The sequence below is a fragment of the Nycticebus coucang genome, chromosome 2 (assembly GCF_027406575.1).
Source record: "Nycticebus coucang isolate mNycCou1 chromosome 2, mNycCou1.pri, whole genome shotgun sequence".
In the NCBI taxonomy this organism is placed as follows: Eukaryota; Metazoa; Chordata; class Mammalia; order Primates; family Lorisidae; genus Nycticebus; species Nycticebus coucang.
Window position 1 is genome coordinate 73,603,325 of NC_069781.1, and position 12,958 is coordinate 73,616,282.

Below are 12,958 nucleotides of genomic sequence, written 5' to 3' on the forward strand. Positions count from 1 at the left end.
ACAATGCTTTGGCATATGGTGAAGTATAAATTTAACTTGTAAGAAATCATCAAATCATTTCCCAAAATGAGCTCCAGTTTCTTTGTATCCTCACCCACATTAGGTAGTGTTTGCCTTATAAATTACAGTCATTCTAGTGAATGTTGCGCTGTCTCCCCATGGTTATCATGTGTATTTCTCTGATGACTAATAATGTTGATCTTTTCACATGCTTACTGACAATTTGTATACTTTTATAAAATGTCTGTACAAATACTTAGTTTTATTGCCCTTTAATTGGTTACTTTATATTAATAAATTACAAGTGGCTTTTAGATTCTGGTACAAATCTTTTGTTTGATATACTATGCATAGCAAATATTTTCTCCCACTCCATGACTTATTTTTACCTTTTGTATAGTCTTTAGAAGAGCAAATGTTTTTAATTTTAAATTTGTCAATATTTTCCTATTTGTAATTCATTGTGTTTTATGTCTAATAAATTTTTATTTTTTCCAATTTTAAGATTTTCCTCTCAGTTTTCTTTTTTTTATTATTATTAAATAATAATAGCTGTGTACATTAATGCAATCATGGGGCACCATACACTGGTATTATAGAACATTTGACACATTTTCATCACAATGGTTAACATAGCCTTCCTGGCATTTTCTTAGTTATTGTGTTAAGACTTTTACATTTACATTTACATTTACATTCACATTTACATTTACTTACATTTACTAAGTTTCACATATACCGGTGTAAGATGCACCGCAGGTGTAATGCCAACAATCACCCTCTCTCTGCCCACCTTCCCCCCCTCCCCTTCCTTTCCCCCTTCCCACTATTCTTAGGTTATAACTGGGTTATAGCTTTCATGTGAAAGCCATAAATTAGTTTCATAGTAGGGCTGAGTACATTGAATACTTTTTCTTCCATTCTTGAGATACTTTACTAAGAAGAATATGTTTCAGCTCCATCCATGTAAACATGAAAGAGGTAAAGTCTCCATCTTTCTTTAAGGCTGCATAATATTCCATGGTGTACATATACCACAATTTATTAATTCATTCTGGATTGATGGACACTTGGGCTTTTTCCATGAATTAGCAATTATGAATTGGGCTGCAATAAAAATTCTGGTACAAATATCTTTGTTATAATGTGATTTTTGGTCTTCTGGGGAAGAGGAATAGAGGAATTATAGGATTGAATGCCAGATCTATTTTTAGATCTCTAAGTATTCTCCAAACAGCTTTCGAAAAGGAATGTATTAATTTGCATTCCCACCAGCAGTGTAGAAGTGTTTGCTTTTCTCCACATCCAGGCCAACATCTCTGGTCTTGGATTTTGTGATATGGGCTAATCTTACTGGAGTTAGATGATATCTCAAAGTAGTTTTGATTTGCATTTCTCTGATGATTAACAATGATGAGCATTTTTTCATATGTCTGTAGGTCGTGCACCTGTCTTCTTCAGAGAAGTTTCCCTTGCCCAGCCTGCAATGGGATCACTTGTTCTTTTCTTGCTTATACATTTGAGTTCTCTGTGGATTCTGGTTATTAAACCTTTCTCGGAGACATAACCTGCAAATACCTTCTCCCATTCTGAGGGCTGTTTGCTTGCTTTACTTACTGTGCTCTTGGCTGTGCAGAAGGTTTTTAGTTTGATCAGGTCCCAGTAGTGTATTTTTGAAGCTGCTTCAATTGCCTGGAGAGTCCTCCTCATAAAATACTCACCCAGACCGATTTCTTCAAGGGCTTTCCCTGCACTCTCTTCTAGTATTTTTATAGTTTCGTGTCTTAAGTTTAAATTTTTAATCCAGTGAGAGTCTATCTTAGTTAATGGTGAAAGGTGTGGGTCCAGTTTCAGTCTTCTACAGGTTGTCAGCCAGTTCACCAGCACAATTTGTTAAATAGGGAATCTTTTCTCCACAGAACGTTTTTAATTGGCTTGTCAAAGATCAAATAATGGTAAGTAGCTGGATTCATCTCCTGGTTCTCTATTGTGTTCCAGACATCTACTTCTCTGTTTTTTTTTTGTTTTTGTTTTTGTTTTTTTTTTTGACAGTAACATGCTATTTTGATCACTATTATTTATCTGGTAGCGTGATTCCTCCTGCTTTGTTTTTATTTCTGAGTAATGTCTTTGCTATTCAAGGTTTTTTCTGATTTCATATAAAATGAAGTATTATTTTTTCAAGATCTTTAAAGTAGGGATCTTTAATAGGGATTGCATTAAAATTGTATATTGCTTTGGGTAGTATGGACATTTAACAATGTTGATTCTTCCCAGCCTTGAGCATGGTGTGTTTGTCCATTTATTAACATTTTCAGCTATTACTTTTCTTAGAGTTTCATAGTTCTTTTTATAGAGATCTTTCATGTCCTTTGTTAGATAAAGATTTCTCCCAAATATTTCATCTTCTTTGGCACCACTGTGAATGGAATAGAGTCCTTAATTGTTTTTTTAGCTTGACTATTGTTGGTATATATAAAGGCTACCGATTTATGAATGTTGATTTTGTAACCTGAGACGCTGCTGTATTCCTTGATCACTTCTAAGAGTTTTGTAGTAGAGTCCCTAGTGTTTTCCAGATATACAATCATATCATCTGCGAAGAGCGAAAGTTTGATCTCTTCTGACCCTATATGGATACCCTTGATCGCCTTTTCTTCCATAATTGTGGTGGCTAAAACTTCTATTACAATGTTAAAAAGCAATGGAGACAATGGGCAGCCTTGTCTGGTTCCTGATCTGAGTGGAAATGATTCCAATTTAACTCCATTCAATATGATATTGGCTGTGGGTTTGCTGTAGATGCCTCTATCAGTTTAAGAAATGTCCCTTCTATACCGATTTTCTTAAGTGTCCTGATAATGAAGGGATGCTGGATATTATCAAAAGCTTTTTCTGCATCGATTGAGAGAATCATATGGTCTTTGTTTTTTAATTTGTTTATGTGCTGAATTACATTTATAGATTTACGTATATTGAACCAGCCTTGAGACCCTGGGATAAAACCAACTTGGTCATGATGTATAATTTATTTGATGTGTTGCTGAATTCTGTTTGTTAGGATCTTGTTGAATATTTTTGCAACAATATTCATTAGTGATACCGGTCTATAATTTTCTTTTCTTGTTGGGTCTTTTCCTGGTTTGGGGATCAGGGTGATGTTTGCTTCATAGAATGTGTTGGGTTGTCTTCCTTCTTTTTCTACCTTTTGGAACAGGTTGAGTAATATAGGTACTAATTCCTCTTTAAAGGTTTGTTAGAATTCTGACGTGAAACCATCTGGTCCTGGGCTTTTCTCTTTAGGGAGGTTTTGTATGGTTGTGCTATTTCCGAACTTGATATGGGCCTGTTCAACATTTCGACTTGATTCTGGCTAAGTCTTGGTAGGTGACGTGCTTCCAAGTATTGGTCAATTTCTGTTAGATTTTCATATTTCTGAGAATAAAGTTTCTTATAATATTCATTAAGGATTTTTTTAATTTCTGAGGAGTCTGTTGTTATTTCATCCTTGTTGTTTCTGATTGATGAGATTAGAGATTTTACTCTTTTTTTCCTGATTAGGTTGGCCAAAGATTTCTCTATTTTATTGACCTTTTCAAGAAACCAGCTTTTTGATTTATTAATCTGTTGTATTATTCTTTTGTTTTCAATTTCATTTAATTCTGCTCTAATTTTGGTTATCTCTTTTCTTCTACTGGATTTGGGGTTGGAATGTTCTTCCTTTTCCAGTTGCTGGAGATGTCCCATTAAGTTCTTAACTTCCTCTCTTTCCATTCTCTTGAGGAAGGCTTGCAATGCTATAAATTTCCCTCTTAGGACTCCCTTTGTGGTGTCCCAGAGGTTCTGATAGTTCATGTCTTCATCGTTGTTTTGTTCCCCAAAATTGGCTATTTCTTTCTTAATCTCATCTCTGACCCAGGTATCATTCAGCATAAGGTTATTTAACTTCCATGTTTTTGTATGAGTATGCAGATTCCTGTTGTTACTCAGCTCAAGGTTTATTCCATGGTGGTCCGAGAAGATGCATGAAATAATTTCTATTCCTTTAAATTTACTGAGGTTAGACTTGTGACCTAAGATGTGATTGATTTTGGAGTAAGTTCCGTGGGCTGATGAGAAGTATGTGTATTCAGTTTTGTTGGAATGAAATGTTCTGTAGATGTCTGCTAAATCCAAATATTGGATGGTTAGGTTTAAATCTAAAATTTCTTTGCTCAGCTTCTTGTTGGAGGATCGATCCAACACTGCCAAAGGAGTGTTGAAATCTCTGACTATTATGGAGCTGGAGGAAATCAAGTTGCTCATGTCTGTTAGAGTTTCTCTTATAAATTGAGGTGCATTCTGGTTGGGTGCATAGATATTAATAATTGAGATCTCATCATATTGAGTATAACCCTTAACCAATATGAAGTGACCATTCTTATCCTTCCTCACTTTTGTTGGTTTAAAGCCTATTGTATCTGTAAATAGATTTGCAACACCTGCGTTTTTCTGATTACCATTTGCCTGATATGGACGACCATCCTTTCACCCTGAGTTTATATTTATCTTTTAAGGTAAGATGTGACTTTTGTATGCAGCAAATATCTGGCCTGAGTTTTTGTATCCAGTCAGCTAACCTGTGCCTCTTTAGAGGACAGTTTAAGCTGTTCACATTTATGGAGAATATTGATAAGTCTGGTAAAATTTTGGGTATCGAGTTTTTCAAAAGTCCAGTGGACTTTTTTTAATCCTTTCACCACTGTGGAAGTTCGAGTTTGATCAAAAGTTTCTGAGTGAGTTTACTTTTGTGGTAGTTGATTGGGCTGGTCATTATGGAGGATAGGTCTGAGAATATCCTGAAGAGCTGGTTTGGTTATGGCAAATTTCTTTAACATATGAATGTCATTAAAATATTTAATTTCTCCATCCTAAATGAAACTCAATTTAGCTGAATACAGGATCCTGTGTTGAAAGTTATTTTGCTTTAGAAGATTAAAAGTTGATGACCACCCTCTTCTGGCTTGAAAAGTTTCAGCAGAGAGATCTGCAGTCATTCTAATATTCTTCCCTTTGTAGGTAATGGATTTCTAAAGTCTGGCTGCTTTCAGAATTTTCTCCTTCATATTAACTTTAGTGAAGTTAATTATGATATGCCTGAGGGATGTCTTATTGGGATTGATTCATGCTGGGGTTCTGAAACTGTCTGCTATCTGAATTTCAGATAGTAGAAGTTTGAGGTCTGTCTGGGAGACAGAACTTTCAGAACTTTCTTGGCATGTCTGGAAAATTCTCTTTCATAATTTCATGGAGAAGGGCCTGTGTGCCTTGTGAGGCCATTTCATCACTTTCAGGGATTCCAGTGAGGTGGATATTAGCCTTCCTCGAATTATCCCAGAGCTCTCTGAGATACTGATCTGTTTTTGCTCTCCATTTCTCTTCCTCTTTGAGAGTTTGGGAGTGTTCAAAGGCTTTGTCTTCAATGTCAGAAATCCTTCCTTCTGCTTGCTCCACTCTGTTACTGAGAGCTTCTACTTTATTTTTCAGAACTTTGAGGGCTGCAAATTCTTGCTTCAGTGCATCAAAATCTTTGGTGGTTTTGTCTTTAAATTTGTTAAATTCTTGAGAAAACTTTTGAATTTCTCCTCAAATTTCTAATTACAACTTTTGAATTGTTCCTCCAATTTCTATTTCCATATTTTCCTCCATTCTATTAATCTTGTTTGCAATACAAATTCTGAATTTGATTTCTGACATCTCATCGGCCAGCTGTTTATGAATGGGATCTTCAGTTACATCTGCCATATCTTTCCTTGAGTGTGTTGATCTATTCTGGTTATTCATGTTACCAGAGTTTTTCCGCTGATTCCACCCCATGATTGTTTTACACCATTTGATTTTTCCCCTGGAGCTTTGTTGAGGACCCATATAGTGCTATGGCCTGAAAAATTGGAGACCTGTTTGGTGTGGTGGGACTAAATGGTTCTGTCTTGTTTTCAGGTGGTCTCTTTTCGACCCTAGTGAAACAGTTACTCTGGGTTGAAGTCTCAGCTGTGGAGAAATACATGCAATTAAGTCACCCCGCTCCCCCATAGGCAACAATTGGAAAAGGAAAATCAAACCTTCCTACAACCACACACCCAGGGCACCACCTGAATAGTCCTCGGGCGATTGGCTCAGTTCAAAAAGTCCAAATCAATTGTCTCAGTCAGCACCTGTCTCAGGTGGGAGAGCTTAAAAGGTCTCTGGCACTGGATCACAAGGGTCTGTTGACTAAGATATGGCTTGTTCCGATGCTCCGTGGAGTTAGGAGGATCCTCACAGCAAATAGATCAGTCCGGTAAGGTTGATGTCTTCTTCCCCACCATGCAGCTCTGTCACACCCAGTCTCTGATAGCCCCGCAGGGCTGTGACTAATTTCCTTGTAGTGAACAGATACTCCAAGGGTTTGCACCTGCCTGAATCACAAGGAAATATATATCTGCTCAGCCAGGCCACTGCGCTCTGTCTCTATCTAGCAGGGGGAGGTGAGGCCTGACAACCTCGGGCACTTGATTGAGGCTGGGGGATGTTCACTCAGTTCCAGCCCTGCCCCTGATTGATGTTAGTGACAAAACAGAACAGAACAACTTTGCGGGAATTTGTTTCTGTCCCTGCTAAATTCCCCTGCAGAAGAGAAGCTGTTTTGAGTTCACAGAGCCTGTGCCTCAGGCCTTATCTTTGCTCCTGGAGGTTTGTATTTGGTTAGCTGTCAGTTCTAGCCTCGTGCTTTCCTTTGTCTATAGCCTGATGATCCCCTGAGGGCTGGGTGTGTATTAGGCTCAGTAAAATAGTCCTCTATTTCAGTCTTCTTGTGGTTATTTAGCTGTATACCTTCACACAATAATATATCACTTCACATACAGTTTTAGACCTAAGTCTTTCTTTACCATAAACTCATGATCAGCATGAACTGTAAATATCAGTGCAAACATTTTCCAGGTCTATTCCATTAAAGTTATCTGACAGCTTTATACTTGCTTCCAGTAATCTATTTCATTGTGCTTTGTAATGCGATCTCCATGGATTTTCAGTATTATCTAATTTTGTTCATTTGTTCAATCAACATATATTTTTTTATTTATCTGAAAACAGCAAAACAGGATCTACTGTACTTAACTGTTTGTAGCCCTGATCATTTTAGATTTACACAGAGTATCATATCCTTCCATTTGATTAACTCTATTAAAATTCTCTTAATTTTACATGAGCTGAAATACTTTCAGAAACCCAGTGTCCACTAACAGCATCTATTTTATCTGTAAGAACAATGCACATACATAGCTATGATTTCTGACATGAACATTTCTCTGAGAAAATGAGCACTGTATTCTTACCAATGTATGTGTCCACAATAGAACTAGTCACAACATTTAAGGAAGCAGTCCAGCTGGCTAATAAGAGCTTTTGCCATTATTTTTCCTGTACCTGACTGTCCACATAACAAACAGCCTTTTAGTGGTATTATCCCTACATGCCAGAATAATTCTAGTTTTGTAAGAGGTAGTTCTATTACCTCTCTTAATTCCCTGATCTGTTATGATAACCACTTCAATCTTAGAATAAGAAGTATTTCCAGTGCCTTTATGATAGACAAGCTGTAAACTGGTGGATTTGGGCAAATTTCAATGTAGTCATATCCGAAGCAACTCTCGTAACTGGTTTAAGCTTAGTTTTTTGAACTATCGATGACTATCTACAATGTATCTTGTAGCTTATAGCTATAAAACTTAAAGCTTTAGGGCGGCGCCTGTGGCTCAGTGAGTAGGGCGCCAGCCCCATATGCTGAGGGTGGCAGGTTCAAACCCAGCCCCGGCCAAACTGCAACAATGACAACAACAACAACAACAAAATAGCCGGGCGTTGTGGCGGGCGCCTGTAGTCCCAGCTGCTTGGGAGGCTGAGGCAAGAGAATCTTGTAAGCCCAAGACTTAGAGGTTGCTGTGAGACGTGTGATGCCATGGCACTCTACCAAGGGCGGTACAGTGAGACTCTGTCTCTACAAAACAAACAAAACAAAACAAACAAACAAAGAAAACTTACAGCTTTAAAAATGGGCTTTTCTTCAGTTTATTTCTGTTTTCCTTTTTTTTTTGAGACAGTCTCACTCTGTGTCCTGGGTAGAATGCTATGGCATCATAGCTCACAGAAACTTCAAACTCCTGGGCTCGAGCAAGCTTCTTGCCTCAGTTTTTCTATTTTTAGTATTGAAAAGGTCTCACTTTTGCTGAGGCTGGTCTTGAACTCCTGTGCTGATCCAGGAGTGATCCACCTGCCTCATCCTCCCACAGTGCTAGGATTACAAGCATGAGCCACTGTGCCAGCATTCCAGTTAATTTCTTAAGTACTTCACTCCCAATCTGCCCAAAACTTTATGGAGCACTCACATTATTTTCAAAAGTTTCATATTATTTTGTACATTGTTTTAGCTCCATTAGCTATTTAAAACATCTGATTGCCTTGTGCTCCAGCAGCTTTATGATAATCTCTGGTTTGCCTCAATGAGATGCCATCATTCATGGAGAATGCAATATAAGGGGCTGCTCATATAGAGAATGGTTATGGTTATTGGGATGGAGGAGGAGACAGAAATGGAAGGAGAGCAGCACTGGAGAGAAGGGTGGATGGCTCTACTCGTTCCAATTACCTTTTAAGGCAGTCAAAAAGAGGAAAGAATATAATTTATACAGTATTTTCCCTCATAGTCACTATTGCTGGATCTCTTCATTTCATTCCTGTATTGTAGAATCACGCTTCCATGTAGTATAACTTTTTTTTTCTTTTGCAGTTTTTTGGCCAGGGCTGGGTTTGAACCCACTACCTCTGGCACATGGGGCCAGCGCCCTACTCCTTTGAGCCACAGGTGCTGCCATAGTACAACTTTTTATCTGAATAATAGACAGTTACTGTAGTAAATTACTGTATTAAAAGGAGATGATAAATTCTATCAGCTTTTGATTTTCTGAAAAGTGTTTATTTTAGAGGATAATTAAGATAAAAAATACTTTACTTTGGGTGGCACCTGTGGCTCAAAGGAGTAGGGTGCTGGCTCCATATACCAGAGGTGCAGGTTCAAACCCAGCTGTGGCCAAAAATTGCAAAATAAATAAATAAACTTTGGTGGACATTTTTATTTTTAAAGATACTTTATATAATTCTAAGTTAACAGTTTATGATGTCCCTCATGAGGCTATATTTTCAGAACTGTTTAGGGTTTATAATCTTCTTTAATCTTTGGGTTTACATGGAATTTAGAAGAATTTCAGTAATTAATTCTTCAAATAATTTTTTAATTCTTCTTTCCTTTTTTTTTCTGTGACTCCAATGTGTATGCTTACTGCTTAATGTACAAGAAAAAAAAAAAGGTCAGTGAAGTTCTGTTTGGGTTTTTTTTTTTCCTTGTACATCTTTTTCTCTTTGTGCTTCAGTTTAGATAGTGCCTATTGTTGGAACTTTAATATGACCCACTTCATTTGTTTTCCTTCTCTTAGACATCAGAATCTTGATTATTATCAAATGTCTGAATTTAAGTGTTTCATATGTTTTATCTAGTTCTCTAGTTGTGCACAGATAAGGACAAATCTGGTGCAGGTTACTTCATCTTGACAAAAAACAGAAGTCTCAGCTTCATTTTAGAGGAAATAGTTACCAAACTAGACATGGATATACCTTCAAATTATCACTCTCAGCCAGTATTTCACTTCAAACTCAAGTGAAGAAAGTTTATCACATGACAATGCCCCATATTTCCACTACCAAATTTAAAACGCAACTCATATTTAGTCCAATTTTACCACCTTCCCTCCATTTAAAATTGTGGAAATATTTCCAATCTAGTGAAGACTCATTTCTTTTCTTGTGCTTTGGATCCCATTTAGAATTTCATTCCTTTTATAATTCTCTACCCTTATATTATCAGTTTCTCTCTTTCCTTCCTCCCTCCCTCCTTCTCACCCCCATCAGTATATAAACTTGTGTATTATCCACAAGAATCCTCTCTTTGTACCCACATTATGCTATTATGTTTCCTGCTCCCCCTACATGGCAAAACTTCTCAAAACAGTATATTCTTCTTCTCTATATTCACTGTCTCCACTTCCTTGTCACCTTGTCAGCTGAAAAAGACCCAACTTTTGCATTTAGTAAGGAAACCCTTTATATTCTAGAGGGATAAATATGACTTCCTTTTTTTTTTTTTAAGACAGAGTTTCACTATGTTGCCCTCCGTAGAGTGCTGTGATGTCATAGCTCACAGCAGCAACCTCAAACTCTTGGGATTAAGTAATTCTCATGCCTCAGTCTCTCAAGTACCTGGGACTATAGGCGCCCACCTCACCACTCGGCTATTTTTGTTGCTGTTGTTGCAGTTGTCATTGTTGTTTACCAGGCCTGGGCCAGGTTCTAACCCACCAATCTCGGTGCATGTGGCCGGTGCCCTAACCACTGAGCTATGGGTGCTGAGCCAATAAGATGACTTTTTAAAAAGATTATATGTCAATTAATTTTTCTTAGTTAAAATGTACTATTTAAAAATATTTGCTTAAAGATCTAATATTCACTGACATATCCACTTTATCTTATGGCGGTAATTTCTGAGGTGGTGGTGCTTTGGCCCATGTCTATGTGAGTAAACAAAGCAGTGTTCAACTCTACCCCCAGCTTTCCTACAAGAACATTTTTAATTTTTTTTTTCTTAAGAGACAGGGTCTCACTGTGATGTCCCAGTTGGATGGAGTACAGTAGCATTATTGTAGCTCACTGCAGCCTTGAACTCCTGCCTCAGCCTTACAAGTAGCTAGAACTACAAACATATGCCATCACACTTGGCTAATTTTTAAAAAATATTTTGTAGAAAAAATTTTTTTAAATATTTTTCATCCTGCTACGTTGCCCAGGCTGGAGTCAAACTCCTGGCCTCGAGCAATTCTCCTGCCTCAGTCTCTTCAAAGTGCTGGATTTACAGGTGTGAGCCACTATACCCCCTAGCCCCCAAGAACTTATTTTCCCCTAATATCCACCATGAAACTTTAATTCCATTATTTGTTTATATATCGTATTTTAGCCCCCAACATCAAGTTTTACCCCTTTAAATGCAATATCACTTCTGTTGAAAAATCATGCTCTAGAGAGAATATTTAAAATTTAAATTCTTTCTATGCCCAGATGCAATATACCTTTCCTGTGGGATCTTTTAGATATGAGATTACTTGGTTGTGTCTGAATGTTTGACAATTTTAAATTGATACACCACTAGTACTCCCTCTCAAATAAGATTATCCAAGATTCCTTTGCTGTATCCATAATTGGCTTATATACTCTTCTTCATTCTCAATATGTGAGATTTAGGACTTTGTCAAGAGATATTTAGGAGGCGATAGTTTCACTACTACACCCATTAACAGGAGTTGCTGAGTGAGTGCACACGTAGAAAGGCAGAAAGGTCTGATATGGTATATAATGTGGATATAGGTTTTTTTTTTTTATATAGCTTAAAGGGACAAAGGCTCTAAGAATTTCACTGTTAAATAGCTAAGTAGTTACCGTAACTATGAGAGAATGACCTAGCTAGTTACTACAGCCAGGGCATTTTTGGCATTTGAATGTGTTATCTGTACTTTAACTTTCCACAGTAGTCCTAAAATAAGAAATTCAAAATGTTGGAAAAAATTCCCATTAACTGTGAATAATCTCAGATCTGACAGAAATTAGAAATTCCTTTTTCCCAGTACAATATTCATTGTTCCTTATTTCTCAGATTTCCAAACCATTTTTAGGAAAAGGATTGTACTCTACAGTAAAGTCTTAATTTTAAAATTTTCTTCCTCTGAAGTAGTTTTTAAATAAACGATGCCTTTTAATGAATTGTAACAGTATACTCAATGTTGTAAGATTCAACTTCAATATTTTTCAAAGTCCTTTAATAAAAAAGCAAAATTCAATTCCAATTTCCCTTGTAAACAATAACCTTTATTCTTACTATCAGGAATTTCTATTAACAAACTGTAAAGCACTGTTACAAAAGTAGTAATGAATAAGAAGTTGTATGGTGAGATTCACCTTGTCCTCAAAAATATAGATAGAAATGAGGATTTAAAACATTTTTTAAAAAGAAATAAGAAAGTTCTTACAGAGTCTGTGGGAAACAGCGACAATTATTTTGTTTTAAAAATGCTTTCTGAACAGTAGTCAATAGAGTACCTGGGAATATATTTAACCAAGGAAAAGATTTCTACAAGGAAAACTATAAAAACATTGAGGAAAGAAATAGTAGATGATACAAACAAATGGAAAAACATTCTATGCTTGTAGATGGGAAGAATCAATGTTGTTAATGTCCATACTGCCCAAAGTGATTTACAGACTCACTGCAATTCCCATCAAAATGTCAACAGAACTGGAAAGAGCAATTCTAAATTTCAAAAAGAGCCTGAATAATGAAGGCAATCCTAAGCAAAAACAAATCTGGAAGCATCTCATTATCTGAATTCAAATTATACCACAAGGCTACAGTAATCAAAGCAGCATGGTACTGGTTTAAAGGTAGACACACAAATTGATGGAACAGAATAGAGAGTGCAGAAATAAAGCCATATAGCTACAACCGATTTTTTACAAAGTAGACAAAAACATACACTGGGGAAAGGATGCCCTATTCAATAAATAGTGTCAGGAAAACTGGAAAACCACATGCAGAAGAATTAAAGAGGTCCCTGATCTCTTACAATATACTAAAATTAATTCAAGATGGATAAAAGATTTAAACATAACAAGTGAAACCATAAAAATTCTAGAAGAAAATGTAGGAGAAATGCTTCTGGATATTGGCCTAGGCAAAGAATTTATGACTAAGACCCCAAAAGCAAGTACAATAGCAACAAACCTAAATAAATGGTAATTAATTAGTATAAAAAAATTTCTGTACAGCAAGGGAAATAATCAA